Genomic DNA, 15,344 nt, shown 5'->3' with positions numbered 1-15,344 from the left:
TGGTCTTTTGCTGGTCCCTGGTGGTGGTTGCCTGCTGAAGGTGGTGAGTAGGGTGACCCATATTTATTCTTTGTTGGTGATTTTAAAGTTGTCCCTCCGACTAACATGTGCCTTTTATGTTTTAGGTTCACCTGTTGCTGCTTTACTTTGTTTTTGTTAGGTTTGTCTTTTCTTTTCTTTAGTTTCTTTATTAAGTTTGTTTACTTTGAATATATATTTGTTATTTGGTTTCAGTATATGTTTTAAGATTGTTTAGTTGCTGATTGGGGTTGTTGGTTTTTGTTAATTTTTCATTCTTTGTTTCAGTAGTCTTTTCTTTTGTTCCCTTGCTTTTTGGCGTGGCCTGGGTGTCGTCAGGTGGGCAGCTAGGCACCGGGTTGGAACTTCGCTCCCATTGCATGCAAGTAGGCACTGGGACTCTTTTTGTGCATGTTTTGTTGTTGTGTTTGTAGTGTTGCCTCCAAGACTAGGGAAACTGGGTATCCTTACCTGTAGTCTGCCCCCAATGAAGACCCAGCCCACTGTTTTGGGTTTATTATATATATTTTCTTGGAGTTTCTTTAGTATTGTTATAGTTGTCATCTTTTAAATTATTTTTGTTAATAAAAACATTTGTTCTGTTTTATCTACTGTCTCTGCCTCATCAGTTTTTGAACCTGTGTCCTTATTAGTTTTTTATATCCTAAGGTGCAAGTCCCCAGGTGGCGTTGTCTGTTCCTAATTTTCCTCTGCTTAGTTGTCTTTAGTTTTCCCTCCCAGTATATATGTATAATTTATGTTGAAATATCCCACTCCCCGCCACACCTACAACAAAAATATTTATTAATTTTAATGATTAAATAAGGTAGTGTCTCCAAACGTACCTCAATTATAACTTGTCTCCTGCTAGTTGTACTACAGCACTTTAAAAAAAATAAAAAAAAATAAGCATATTTGCCTATTTTTGAAAATATTTTTGTATCACTTTTCGGTGTTGTAGTTTGTAGATGGTCCCTAAGCACTCCTCCTGCCGTCTCACCACTGGAACACTGGAACTAAACAGAGGTACAGTGACAAGGAGAAATGGAAAATGAAAAAATATATACATTAAAAAAGGGAAAAAAGCAAAGGGTAATTGGTTCAACAAGTTGGGTTAAACACCATCTGTTTTTGTAACATTTTGTATTTTATTTGCAGAAGTTTCTTCATTGGAAAAAAGGCAGTGACATTAAATGTTGTGTTTTTTTTTTGTTTTTTTAAGGGAAGATAAGTTACAACCTACTAACCAATCAATACTCGATTGATAATGACGTCACCATTCTTGAGATCTGGTGGAGCTCGGTGCGCGGATAGTGAGAGGTGCGCTCAAAAAAGTTAAACCATTTAAAAACCGACAACCCCATTGACTTTCCCTGATGGGTATCATTATGAGAGATGTAGGTTTTCAGCGAAAGGAATTAGGTCTCTTTCTCTTAGCCTTTTACTTGTTGGCCTTTAAATATGATATGTGCAAGTAAGGCTGCTTATCGGTTTGAATTATGTTTTAATAATTTTTTATTTGATCCCATGATTGCTTACCACTGCTAGGGTTACAACTGAAAGAATACAGCAACAAATTGTTAAGGAATGCACAAGTGTAATGAGGTTAGATGTTGTTGTACCTGACTGAAGGATGGGTTCAAAATTGGCACCATCTACCAGCCAAATGCTGGTAAAATATGCAAGCAGCTGGTAGATTTGCCTCACCCACCAGCCAAAAAATCCAGTGGTGGCTGGTGAAGTTTGTACATTCACCAGCCAAATGAAGCTCAGTGTAAATTCTTTCAAGAACACTTCTGAACTTCATCCACCTCTCTCTCTTCCTAAAACTGATCAGCTGTTTCAAGGCGTTCACTTTTCAGTTAAACCAACCAGAATTGGCCATGGATTTCACGAGCCAATCACAGCATAGCATCCCTGCTTTAATTCTGTTCTTCTCTCTGCTGCTGTCAGTTTTCATTTCAGGCAAAGTGTGCAACCCTCCTCCTCCCCTTCCTCCCCCAGTCATCGTCACCCACGGCACCCTGGGTCCTCCTCCAGCAGACCGCTCCCGTTGGCTCCTTTGGTCCGGTCTTCGGGCTCCTTCACCACCACCATCAGTGTCTAGACTCCATCGGGGGGATATGCCTTGGCTTCTCTACTCCTTTAAAAATAATTTTTATAACAATGGAGTCCAATCTCCAAAGACTGTACATTTCATATTATGCATATGTACAAATAAACCTTTGCATATTTGCAACATGTCTATCCTGATTGAAATGGCTAGTGAACGAAAAAGTTAATTTTGAACCCTGTTGATCCTTGTAACTTACACATTTACAGTTTTGGCAATTCTTTTGCCAGCTTTCATTCCTGGGTTTAGCAGCAGCCACTGTATTGCTTTTTTGCCTGTATTTTGTCTGTGTTCTTCATATTTCTGCAGGATTATCTTTATCGTGCCCTTCTTGTGTAAAATATGCGGCTCTGGCAGACTTGTCCATGTTTGCGATTGGTCATATGGTGCAAAACACATTTTATGTTGGCCATGGATTTCATTTTACGCGCTCATCGCTGTATTGGGAAACCCTGGGTTGATTGAACTAGTTGATAACCACCGTCAGGTCCCACCTTATGCCAGGCCGTGGTTGTTAGGTTTGGTGAAGCCGGGTAACGGACATAAATCCAGGGCATGTTGAGCTTGCCTCGTAGAATAGGCCTCTGATGTTGCTGCGTCTCAAAGGTTTGGTTATATCTGCTGCAGTGGTGTAGTCTACGTGATATGCACGTATACGCAGTATGACTACCAATAAATCTTCCACATACCCACTTAAAAATGTGCAGTGATATGCAGCAACATATTTATATGACAGAACTTTCACTTCAGATATTTGTATTCACAAATACGGGGTTGAGTAATGTGACAGCTAACTAAACTAACACTGCAGAACATGCAGAGAGACTTTTCTCATCTTTCATCGACCCGCTCCTCGCTGAACGCAGTGTGGAGTGTGTGCGTAGCGACTGGGCCCAAATGCTCCGCTTACACAAACGCCAGTATCCTCCCTTCATTTTAGACAAATATAAGTAGCCTATTTTATTTTGTCCTCATTGCTTTGGGGTCAACTTTTGTGACTCAGGCTTAGGTCCCTGATGTGAAAGCCCCCTTACTGCTTTATATTCCATTATATTGTTGATATATTTTGAATGTCATCTGTGCTTTTCTGTTCATAGGATAAATACTACAGCCTCCTGCCTTCAGTCTCTTAACACTGCCTACAATAGCCTGTGTAGATTTATTCTCCACTGCCCCTACAGAACACACCATTGTGAAATGTACCATCAACTGTCCTGGCTGACCCTACCAGATAGAAGGCGTTTTCATTGGTTACAATTTATTTTTAAATGTATTTATATAGACTATCCTTCCTATTTAAAACAATATCTAATCCTATTTAGCTCATCTTATAACTTGCGACACAATAACCAAATATATTTTCTTATTCCTCAAATCAATAAAGAAAAAGGAAGATATGCATTTCAACATAAAGCACCTTATGAGTGGAATAACCTTTTATTTCAATTCGCTCTTTGACTTCCTTTCCAATGTTTAAAAATGCCCGACGGGGCCCGACAGGCAAAGCCCATTCGGGCCGGGCTCGGGCCGTTTTTTTTTTACAGATCGGGCTCGGGTCGGACTCTGGCTTATTTTAGCTTCTCTCCTCATTGTGCCCATCTTAAGGCCGTTTTACAGTTGTGCGGAGGCTCCACGCAGAGCTCTCGCCGTAGCCTATGTAAGTGGCCTGATGTTTATACTTGTGTGGGGAGTGTGGTAGAGGGAGAAGGGAGAGAGTGCCGGCGATCGGAGGGAGTAGTGTATGGAAAGCCAAAAGGGTGGAAAGCCAAAAGGGTCACAATTCGTCACAATTCGCACGGCGTTTTGAACGGCGTTTGTGGCGCCACCTGGCGTTTATTAAACGCCACTACACGTCTAATAAACGCCACCTGGCGGTTAATAAACGCCACCACGCGTGTGACGTCACCAGGCGTTTAATAAACACCACCAGATGCTTATTAGACACCTGGTGGCGTTTTGATAATCAACTCCGCCCTGTGGCTTTCACAGCCAATAGATTTGAACTCTAATCACCCAATCAGTAAAGAAGGAGGTCAGGCAACACTAATCAAGCACGGATCTCCTTTGCAGCTTGTTTAAGTAGCCCAAAGAAAATGCACAACTTTGTAGTATGTTACTTTTGTATTGCCAGACATCAGTAGGCACTGGGTGCTCATACTTTATTTAATTAATCAATCCAAATCATCCTCCCAGAAATGTAATAAAAAGTAGTGAGGAGCTATTTTCATTATTACCTGCTTAAATTTAGTAAGCCCTGTCACACTAAAAACTGACTAAACGCTGTCACACTAACAACCTAATGGCATCACGTCTGCCTTTTGTTGTACATTTTATCTGGGTCTATTGTTAAAAGGGTGATATATGGTGATATTTAATTGCTGCAAATACCGGTCTATTACTAAAAGACCAAGAGAGGGGTTAACATGAAGAGTAAGCAGATTTTCAAAAATACTGTACTCTTAATTCAACTACTAGGAACCAAATGGTAGCTTACCAGAATATCTGACAACTCTGAAAATCTTGACAAAAAGGATTAATAATTTCTGTAAAGGGCATGTAACAATCAAACCTAAATATTATTATAAATCTTATTTAATTACTACAAAAAAATGCTAGTTTGGGACAATTTAAGACAGTCACAGCTGTCTTGCATACAGTCAGTTAAATAAGAATTAGTTATCTCAATAAAAACTAAATTAAAATTATAATGGCAGCATAGGGCACTATCACCATTTATTTGAATTCCAGTAAGCGCAATTGACCTGAAGATGGCTAGATATATTAATTCTTTCCTCTACTTTCATATCTTTATGCAAAAAACACCCACCAGCGCTCTATATAAAGCAACTAAATTAAACATACGTGTCATACTTCATTTGACCTTTCAGGAGACTTACCTTGACACAGGAACAGCAGGTGTCAGATCCCTCAACACATTCAAATACTATGGTTTATGATCTTGATTCAATTGGACATTAAGTTGTAATGATAAATCATTATAAGTATTTTCATTTATTTTTATTCCATGCATTACTAAAAATGTCAAGCTGAAAAATGTACTGACAAACACAAAAGCATGACAGATATAAAACATGACATTTATTAAATACATCAAATATTCAGCAGCACGAGGGTGCAAGTAGTCCTTTGTGCATAGTTTCTGGTATATATTTATAAGGACCACGTGACATCACATTGTCACCATTTTTGTGTCTGGTCAAAGCTAGGGGACCTACATCATATCAACCACAACAGCTAGAGGAGACGGATATGTGATACACACAAGAGAATACACGGAACAAATAGTTTTTGTCCGTAATGTTAACCAGCCGTCAGCCCTTAACGAATATCTTGCTAGTTAACCTGACTTGCGTGATCAATCTATACTTAACCACCACAAAAATAACACTGTTGATTATTGATGACTTGCATGTCCTGTTATCACATACTCTACATTTGTTTTTCTTCAACTGCCATATCTTGGTGTCATTTACCTCTCGTGCAACAGCGTATTGATGGGCATCTGGACTCATGAGATACTCCAGTGTATGAGGATGTATTATGTACAAGTTAATGTTAAATGTGTCAGGAAAAGTAAGTTTGGGCTGACGTATGGCTGGGCAATTTATATATAAATTTTAGAGTATCGTTCAATATGTTTGATGTTGAGATGGAATAAAATGTGCAAGGTCCAGTGGAGGTGAGTTAAGCAGGAATGGTTCAGGAGGTTCTTTTCTTGACTGCCATGCAGGGCTGCGATGGAGAGCTGACAGTCAAGTGACACCTTTCAAAACAATGGATGACCCCGCAGCCTCCCCGGGAAAAGTTGAACTGGATCAGCACTGTTTCGGAGAATGTGATCTCCCTTACAGGAAGTTGTAGATGGAGCGGATGAGGGGAGTCACTAGGGTACAGAGAGAAGATGACATTAGTGGAAGTGACAGACATTCAAAGTTCACTTCCGTACAAGCAACACAAGATATCGGTCATTCCATCCACTCAAACTTAGAAAATAGAGAAATCCCTGTTCTTTTGTAAGTTTCTGTTTCTGTCTGTATGGAGTATATAGTGTAGGACATATAGTGTAAGACAGATGCCTGTGCCCCAGAGTACCTGTGACTGGCTGATTTTGAAACAAAGATAAATGGGCATACATGAAGAAGAAAAATTATCTGTGCGTTTGTTTTCATTGATCCTGTCACTGCCGTGCAGTTGATACACTGTCTAACATTTGGCGCTGTGTGGGAAACTTTCCATTATATCTTTCACAATTCAAACAATCCTCGGCTGGAAGTTTTCATTCTTTGATTTTCTGTTAGCAATCTATGTTTCTCAATATTATTAAAATAACTGGCGGTGCCTCCAATATGAATTAGGTAAGTTTTGTGTTAACCTTGATTACTCTTTTATATTGTAACTCAGAATGAAACCTCATGTACAAAATCTAAGACCCAAAAATGATACTTTAAATACTATAAACCCAGATATGGGAATTTATTTAGTTAAAGTACAAAAATAATAAACACATGTATGGTGTATTAGAAACATAAACAAGTGAGGCCAGTATAAATAACTCCCTATTTTTTATGACACCCAAAATAATGTTGCCTCAATATAGCTTTCAGAGTATACTATAAATTGTTACCTCTGCTTAGGTTTCAAAAAAATAAATGCATAAATCCTTTTGACATGTAAACCTGAATAGTTATCTGTGGGCCCACACTCACACATTCATACTCAGCAATCACAATACAAAACAAAAAAAACCCTGTTGCAGGCCTGAATCGAAGCTTGGGAGAGGAGGCCTAAAAATGTGACGGCCGTTTCACTTGTTTACACAACCAATAAAATAAAATCCACGTGCAATATACTCAGTACTCACGAATCCCAGTCAAGGGGATATAAAGGCGAACTTGGCGATGGCAGCAGGCAGAGCACCGGGTAAACCACAGCAGGAAGATCAGCAGAACAGAAAACAGCAGCGACAGTCTACATCACACCAGCAGGATGGAAGATCGCTCTCTGTGTGGTCCAGAGGAGCTTCCCCGATCCTCTCTCTTTTACAGTCACAAATGTCCGTCTCCTGAATCAAATAAATTAACTGAGAAAGCAGGTCCGTGCACTATTTCACGGCGAATTATCGGTAGCTTGTCTCAATTATTTCACATGCAAAGCTAACAGTATGCTACGAAAACAATGCTAATGGAAATTGTGCTATCGCTAACTGCTATTCACAGTTAGTGACACAATAGATACTACAACACTTAATTACAGCATATATAATCACACACATGCACATGTATATTTACCTCTTGTCGATTTCAATATGCCAAAACACAGCATAACTGGTTGTCAGCCTCAGTAATGGATAACAATGTCCTTCTACAACCTACTAAACCTCACAAAGTCCGTTCACTTAACGTCTCTGTCTCTCTGACTGGATCTCTGCAGGTTACAGCTAAGCCCCGCCCCTCTACCTGGGATTGTAATTACATTGGCTGATAGGTCATGACCTTCCAACAAAAGTACAGAAAGACGATGATTGACATATTAGGCTGCTATCAAGTTAAAATGTGTGGCAGATTACCCTTACACGTGCTGAATCATGTACACTTCACTCAAACTACAGTCAACTCCATGAGCTTAAAACTTTGATCTTTTAAAAACTGTAAATGTAACTCCTACCTTTTAAACGTTTTATTAATGTTAACCATTTTAACATATGGCATTAACTTATATTTTCTTCACCATATTTATATATTTGGATTGAATTAAAATAATTTCAATAAATATCTAAATTAAATTTATCCAGGGCTACATATTATTTAGAACACTTCTTAACTTTGCGTCTGTATGAACAAACACTTTGATGGTAATATACATATTGTTAACACAAAAACCACACTAGAGCATGTCAAAACGCCTCTACTCCTTTATGACTGAAGAGGGACCAACTAACTCTGTAGAAAGTTCACACAGACTAGGAGCAAAATATCCAGAAGAGCTGCAAAACAAGTAGCCTAATGATATATATTTTTTTTAAACGATAGTGTAGCACTGTAGTTACTCACTGACAGATAGGCCCAGAGTCTAGGTTTGAAGGAGATCTAGAACTAGGACTCAGGAATAACAGACCAAGGGGTGAATTTGAACTTATTTAAGAAGACAATAAGTAGTATTAGCCAATTTAAACACATCAATTTGGTACCAAACCACACAGAAATTTAAAATACACACACACACACACACACACACACAAACACACGCACACTTTTGCTCTATAATGTTTTATCTGAAGCACTTATATTGCCTTGTTCCTGAAAAGTGCTATAGAAATAAAGCTGCCTTGCCCTTCAACCTCCAGCCTGTTACCAGAACCTAGGAACTAGGAGGCATTGCAATGTTAAACTGCAAAGGCGAGCTATCTTTTGCTCCGTCTGCAGTGCACCTCCTGCGTGTGTGTGTGTGTGTGTGTGTGTGTGTGTGTGTGTGTGTGTGTGTGTGTGTGTGTTGTGTGTGTGTGTGTGTGTATTTTAAATTTCTGTGTGGTTTGGTACCAAATTGATGTGTTTAAATTGTCTAATACTACTTATTGTCTTAAATAAGTTCAAATTCACCCCTTGGTCTGTTATTCATGAGTCCTAGTTCTACATCTCCTTCAAACCTAGACTCTGGGCCTATCTGTCAGTGAGTAACTACAGTGCTACACTATTGTTTTAAAAAATATATATTATTAGGCTACTTGTTTTGCAGCTCTTCTGGATATTTTGCTCCTAGTCTGTGTGAACTTTCTACAGTTAGTTAACTGGTCCCTCTTCAGTCATAAAGGAGTAGAGGCGTTTTGACATGCTCTAGTGTGGTTTTTGTGTTCACAATATGTATATTACCATCAAAGGGTTTGTTTTAATTTTAATTTAGATATTTATTGAAATTATTTTAATGCAATACAAATATATAAATATGGTGAAGAAAATATAAGTTAATGCCATATGTTAAAATGGTTAACATTAATAAAACGTTTAAAAGGTAAGAGTTACATTTACAGTTTTTAAAAGATCAAAGTTTTAAGCTCATGGAGTTGACTGTAGTTTGAGTGAAGTGTACATGATTCAGCACGTGTAAGGGTAATCTGCCACACAGTTTAACTTGATAGCAGCTTAATATGTCAATCATCGTCTTTCTGTACTTTTGTTGGAAGGTCATGACCTATCAGCCAATGTAATTACAATCCCAGGTAGAGGGGCGGGGCTTAGCTGTAACCTGCAGAGATCCAGTCAGAGAGACAGAGACGCTAAGTGAACGGACTTTGTGAGGTTTAGTAGGTTGTAGAAGGACATTGTTATCCATTACTGAGGCTGACAACCAGTTATGCTGTGTTTTGGCATATTGAAATCGACAAGAGGTAAATATACATGTGCATGTGTGTGATTATATATGCTGTAATTAAGTGTTGTAGTATCTATTGTGTCACTAACTGTGAATAGCAGTTAGCGATAGCACAATTTCCATTAGCATTGTTTTCGTAGCATACTGTTAGCTTTGCATGTGAAATAATTGAGACAAGCTACCGATAATTCGCCGTGAAATAGTGCACGGACCTGCTTTCTCAGTTAATTTATTTGATTCAGGAGACGGACATTTGTGACTGTAAAAGAGAGAGGATCGGGGAAGCTCCTCTGGACCACCCAGAGAGCGATCTTCCATCCTGCTGGTGTGATGTAGACTGTCGCTGCTGTTTTCTGTTCTGCTGATCTTCCTGCTGTGGTTTACCCGGTGCTCTGCCTGCTGCCATCGCACCGTTTCGCCTTTATATCCCCTTGACTGGGATTCGTGAGTACTGAGTATATTGCACGTGGATTTTATTTTATTGGTTGTGTAAACAAGTGAAACGGCCGTCACATTTTTAGGCCTCCTCTCCCAAGCTTCGATTCAGGCCTGCAACAGGGTTTTTTTTGTTTTGTATTGTGATTGCTGAGTATGAATGTGTGAGTGTAGATAACTATTCAGGTTTACATGTCAAAAGGATTTATGTATTTATTTTATTGAAACCTAAGCAGAGGTAACAATTTATAGTATACTCTGATAGCTATATTGAGGCAACATTATTTTGGGTGTCATAAAAAATAGGGAGTTATTTATACTGGCCTCACTTGTGTTTATGTTTCTAATACACCATACATGTGTTTATTATTTTTGTACTTTAACTAAATAAATTCCAATATCTGGGTTTATACAGTATTTAAAGTATCATTTTTGGGTCTTAGATTTTGTACATGAGGTTTCGTTCTGAGTTACAATTTAAAAGAGTAATCAAGGTTAACACAAAACTTACCTAATTCATATTGGAGGCACCGCCAGTTATTTTAATAATACTGAGAAACACAGATTGCTAAAAGCATTAGTTAGTACCGGTAAAGACAAAAACAACCCAGGTGCCTTCCCATAGTACTACTACTCTATAGAGACCATGTAGCTACATGGGACAGGTGTTACAAATATAATAAATGTCATGTGTCCCTATTTGACTGGTGGGTCCACCATGTATAAACTCACCCTATTACTGCACTAGTAACCTGTGGACAGCCAGTGGGAACTAACAGCTGGTAAGTAACATTAGAGAGTAGAGTCCATCACTCAGACAGTGACACATTTAGGTTGTTATGAATGGCATATATGATTTGAAATGAAACATAAACTCAACCTGACTAAAACCAAGTTCTGACTCTGTTTCAATAGTGTTAGTGTGTTGAAATACATACTGGGTGAACAGTGAAGCTAATGTAGAGCCTTTTTTTCTAGGAGTCTTACCAATTTTAGGACAATGCAGGAGGACGATCCTAAATATACAGCAAATGCAGCCAGGGCCGTTTCTTTAATGACCCTGCAGTGGGATGTTGTAAACATGCATTATCATGAGCAGGTGTGTCGGAAATGAGATTCAAAACAAAAGTCCAGTTTGCAGTTCTGGTCTGGCATGCAATCACCAAGGTAGAGATAAGTGTCCTCTGCACAAAACAGGTGGACACCAAATAGTATACTGTATATATTAGGGCTGCATGATTAATCTAATTGCGATGTCACTCTGTGCAATTACATAACGCAAAAAATGTGTGACTTAAGTTAAGAAAAGGTGTGCACTGCAGTCTCCCACGTTGGGATGTAACACGAGCAGCAAATGCGCTACCAGTTGTCACAAAATAGGCAGTAAAAGAAAATCAAAGAATGAAAACTTCCAGCCGAGCATTGTTTGAATTATGAAAGATATAATGGAAAGTTGCCCACACAGCGCCAAATGTTAGACAGTGTATCGACTGCACGGCAGTGACAGGATCAAAGAAAACAAACAGATAAATGAGTATACATGAAGAAAACTTATCTTTGTTTCAAAGTCAGCCAGTCACAGGTACTCTGGGGCACAGGGATCTGTCCTACACTATATACTCCATACAGACAGAAACAGAAACAAAAGAACAGGGATTTCTCTATTTTCTAAGTTTGAGTGAAGCAACACAAAATATTGGTTATTCCATAACCAATATTTTGTGTTGCTTGTACGGAAGTGAACTTTGAATGTCTGTCACTTCCACTAATGTCATCTTCTCTCTGTACCCTAGTGACTCCCCTCATCCGCTCCATCTACAACTTCCTGTAAGGGAGATCACATTCTCCGAAACAGTGCTGATCCAGTTCAACTTTTCCCGAGGAGGCTGCGGGGTCATCCATTGTTTTGAAAGGTGTCACTTGACTGTCAGCTCTCCATCGCAGCCCTGCATGGCAGTCAAGAAAAGAACCTCCTGAACCATTCCTGCTTAACTCACCTCCACTGGACCTTGCACATTTTTTTCCATCTCAACATCAAACATAGTGAACGATACTCTAAAATTCATATATAAATTGCCCAGCCATACGTCAGCCCAAACTTACTTTTCCTGACACATTTAACATTAACTTGTACATAATACATCCCCATACACTGGAGTATCTCATGAGTCCAGATGCCCATCAATACGCTGTTGCAGGAGAGGTAAATGACACCAAGATATGGCAGTTGAAGAAAAACAAATGTAGAGTATGTGATAACGGGACATGCAAGTCATCAATAATCAACAGTGTTATTTTTGTGGTGGTTAAGTCTAGATTGATCGTGCTAGTAACGTTAACTAGCAAGTTGTTCGTTAAGGGCTGACGGCTGGTTAACGTTACGGACAAAAACTATTTGTTCCGCGTATTCTCTTGTGTGTATCACATATCCGTCTCCTCTAGCTGTTGTGGTTGATATGATGTAGGTCCCCTAGCTTTGACCAGACACAAAAATGGTGACAGCAAAGCACTGTGATGTCACGTGGTCCTTTAAATATAATTAGAAATATAAAAATATAAATATATACCAGAAACTATGCACAAAGGACTACTTGCACCCTAGTGCTGCTGAATTTTTGATGTTATTTAATAAATGTCATGTTTTATATCTGTCATGCTTTTGTGTTTGTCAGTACATTTTTCAGCTTTACATTTTTAGTAATGCATGGAATAAAAATAAATTAAAATGCTTATAATGATTTATTATTACATCTTAATGTCCAATTGAGTCAAGATCATAAACCATAGTATTTGAGTGTGTTGAGGGATCTGACACCTGCTGTTCCTGTGTCAAGGTAAGTCTCCTGAAAGGTCAAATGAAGTATGACACGTATGTTTAATTTAGTTGCTTTATATAGAGCGCTGGTGGGTGTTTTTTGCATAAAGATATGAAAGTAGAGGAAAGAATTAATATATCTAGCCATCTTCAGGTCAATTGCGCTTACTGGAATTCAAATAAATGGTGATAGTGCCCTATGCTGCCATTATAATTTTAATTTAGTTTTTATTGAGATAACTAATTCTTATTTAACTGACTGTATGCAAGACAGCTGTGACTGTCTTAAATTGTCCCAAACTAGCATTTTTTTGTAGTAATTAAATAAGATTTATAATAATATTTAGGTTTGATTGTTGCATGCCCTTTACAGAAACTATTCATCCTTTTTGTCAAGATTTTCAGAGTTGTCCGATTTTCTGGTAAGCTACTCTTTGGTTCCTAGTAGTTGAATTAAGAGTACAGTATTTTTGAAAATCTGCTTACTCTTCATGTTAACCCCTCTCTTGGTCTTTTAGTAATAGACCGGTATTTGCAGCAATTAAATATCACCATATCTGAAACCCTTTTAACAATAGACCCAGATAAAATGTACAATAAAAGGCAGACGTGATACCATTAGGTTCTTAGTGGGACAGCGTTTAGTCAGTTTTTAGTGTGACAGGGCTTACTAAATTTAAGAAGATAATAATGAAAATAGCTCCTCACCACTTTTTATTACATTTTTAGGAGGATGATTTGGGTTGATTAATTAAATAAAGTATGAGCACCCAGTGCCTACTGATGTCTGGCAATACAAAAGTAACATACTACAAAGTTGTGCATTTTCTTTGGGCTACTTAAACAAGCTGCAAAGGAGATCCGTGCTTGATTAGTGTTGCCTGACCTCCTTCTTTACTGATTGGGTGATTAGAGTTCAAATCTATTGGCTGTGAAAGCCACAGGGCGGAGTTGATTATCAAAACGCCACCAGGTGTCTAATAAGCATCTGGTGGTGTTTATTAAACGCCTGGTGACGTCACACGCGTGGTGGCGTTTATTAACCGCCAGGTGGCGTTTATTAGACGTGTAGTGGCGTTTAATAAACGCCAGGTGGCGCCACAAACGCCATTCAAAACGCCGTGCGAATTGTGACCCTTTTGGCTTTCCATAGTAGCGACTCTAGTCATAGTGACAGAAACAAAGTGTCTCCCCTGTGTTTTCTGGGAAATCTGTAGCAGGAAAAGTTGGCCCTCTCCTTGATTTCATGTTGTTTATGGAGAAGGTGTGACGTGTGTGTGTTTGCGTGTGTAGCAGAGACAGCGCGCATCAGAGAGCGCGCGTCAGAGAGAGAGAGAGAGAGCGCGCATCAAAGAGCGCGCGCATCAGAGTGATTGATGTTGGTCTAGGGTAGGGCCGGGTTCGGGCTGAAAAAATTGCAGGTGGTGTCGGGCTGGGGTCGGGTAGGGCTTGAACACCACGGGCCAGGGCCGGGTTAGGACTGGAGTTTTTGGCCCGTGCAGGGCTCTGGACTAAATGAAACCTATTTTATGCATGGTGCATTAATGCACCATGCATAAAATAACCCTTACATTTAGGTGTGCTTACGTGTTTACTGGTGTCTAGATGTGTGTTTCGGTACATACATATTTCATGTGTTTATTTTGTTGAGGGATGAGTGAGCAACCTTTGGAGAGTCTTGTATGAGTGAATGTCTTGTTTGTATAAGTTATGTATTATATATGTTTGCACTTACCATTATCGTAAAGTAAGTTGTTGTTTTTTATTGTTGTTGTTTTTGCCGCTGTAAGGTCAATGTCAATTTCTGTACCTGGACTCGAGGACCCCCTCGAAAACGAGATGGTACATCTCAAGGGGTTATTCCTCTTCAATAAATAAATGTCAAAATGTCAAATAATAAAGGTATTCCCACCATAAATTGGTGCATAAAAGTGTATCAGAATGCAGGATATTAGTCTTTGACTAATAACCCTACAGGAGGACACCCAGACCCCACACTTTGATATGCCCCCCGCCCCAAAAAAGGCCATTCAGAGCCAGAAAAAAAAGAAAAGTAGTACAGTACACCCACTACAATACATTAGACTACACCACTGATCTGCTGGTAGTTTGTGAGTGAAACTGGTCCACAGTGGGGGATGTGGGCAATGTGTCCTTCCTCGTTTAGCTGATTGTGTTGTGCTTTTACAGAAATGTATGTAAAATGTGATTACAAGTTAGGAGTCTGTATTAAAGTGCCCATATTATGAAAAAGAATTTTTGGGTGTTTTTTTGTGTCTCTGGTGGTTCCACACGCATATAAACTTGGACTTTGTAACAGAAAGCAGAGCAGCATGAAAATGAGCTGAGCGAGAGACAGGCAGGTTGTTAATAAATATGAGTCAGATTAGGAGAGTGTTGTAGATCATTTTTTGATTATGAATTCATCCTGGTTGCATCTTTAATCTCTTGTTTGAGCGTCTTCATTTAGGTTCTAAAGTTCATTTTCACACACTTAATACAGTTTTTAACAGCACATTTGTGAAAAAATTTTTAGTAATTTTTTTTTTTTTATAATTAGTGAAGGCTGAATATCCA

General features: G+C 38.9%; 2 long non-coding RNA genes across 2 annotated transcripts; one reads left to right on the top strand and one right to left on the bottom strand.

The window, feature by feature from the left end:
- Positions 1-1,142: 1,142 nt before the first annotated feature.
- Positions 1,143-2,253, top strand: LOC120568215. Its single transcript, XR_005640685.1, has 2 exons — positions 1,143-1,338; positions 1,972-2,253. It is a non-coding gene; the product is annotated as an uncharacterized LOC120568215 (long non-coding RNA).
- Positions 2,254-5,210: 2,957 nt separating this feature from the next.
- On the bottom strand, positions 5,211-7,552 carry LOC120568212. Its single transcript, XR_005640683.1, has 3 exons — positions 7,441-7,552; positions 7,014-7,214; positions 5,211-6,035 (listed from the first exon to the last, which is right to left on the bottom strand). It is a non-coding gene; the product is annotated as an uncharacterized LOC120568212 (long non-coding RNA).
- Between the last annotated feature and the right edge of the window lie 7,792 nt (positions 7,553-15,344).

The sequence above is a fragment of the Perca fluviatilis genome, chromosome 11 (genome assembly GCF_010015445.1).
Source record: "Perca fluviatilis chromosome 11, GENO_Pfluv_1.0, whole genome shotgun sequence".
NCBI lineage: Eukaryota > Metazoa > Chordata > Actinopteri > Perciformes > Percidae > Perca > Perca fluviatilis.
This window is presented reverse-complemented; position numbering and strand designations above follow the sequence as displayed.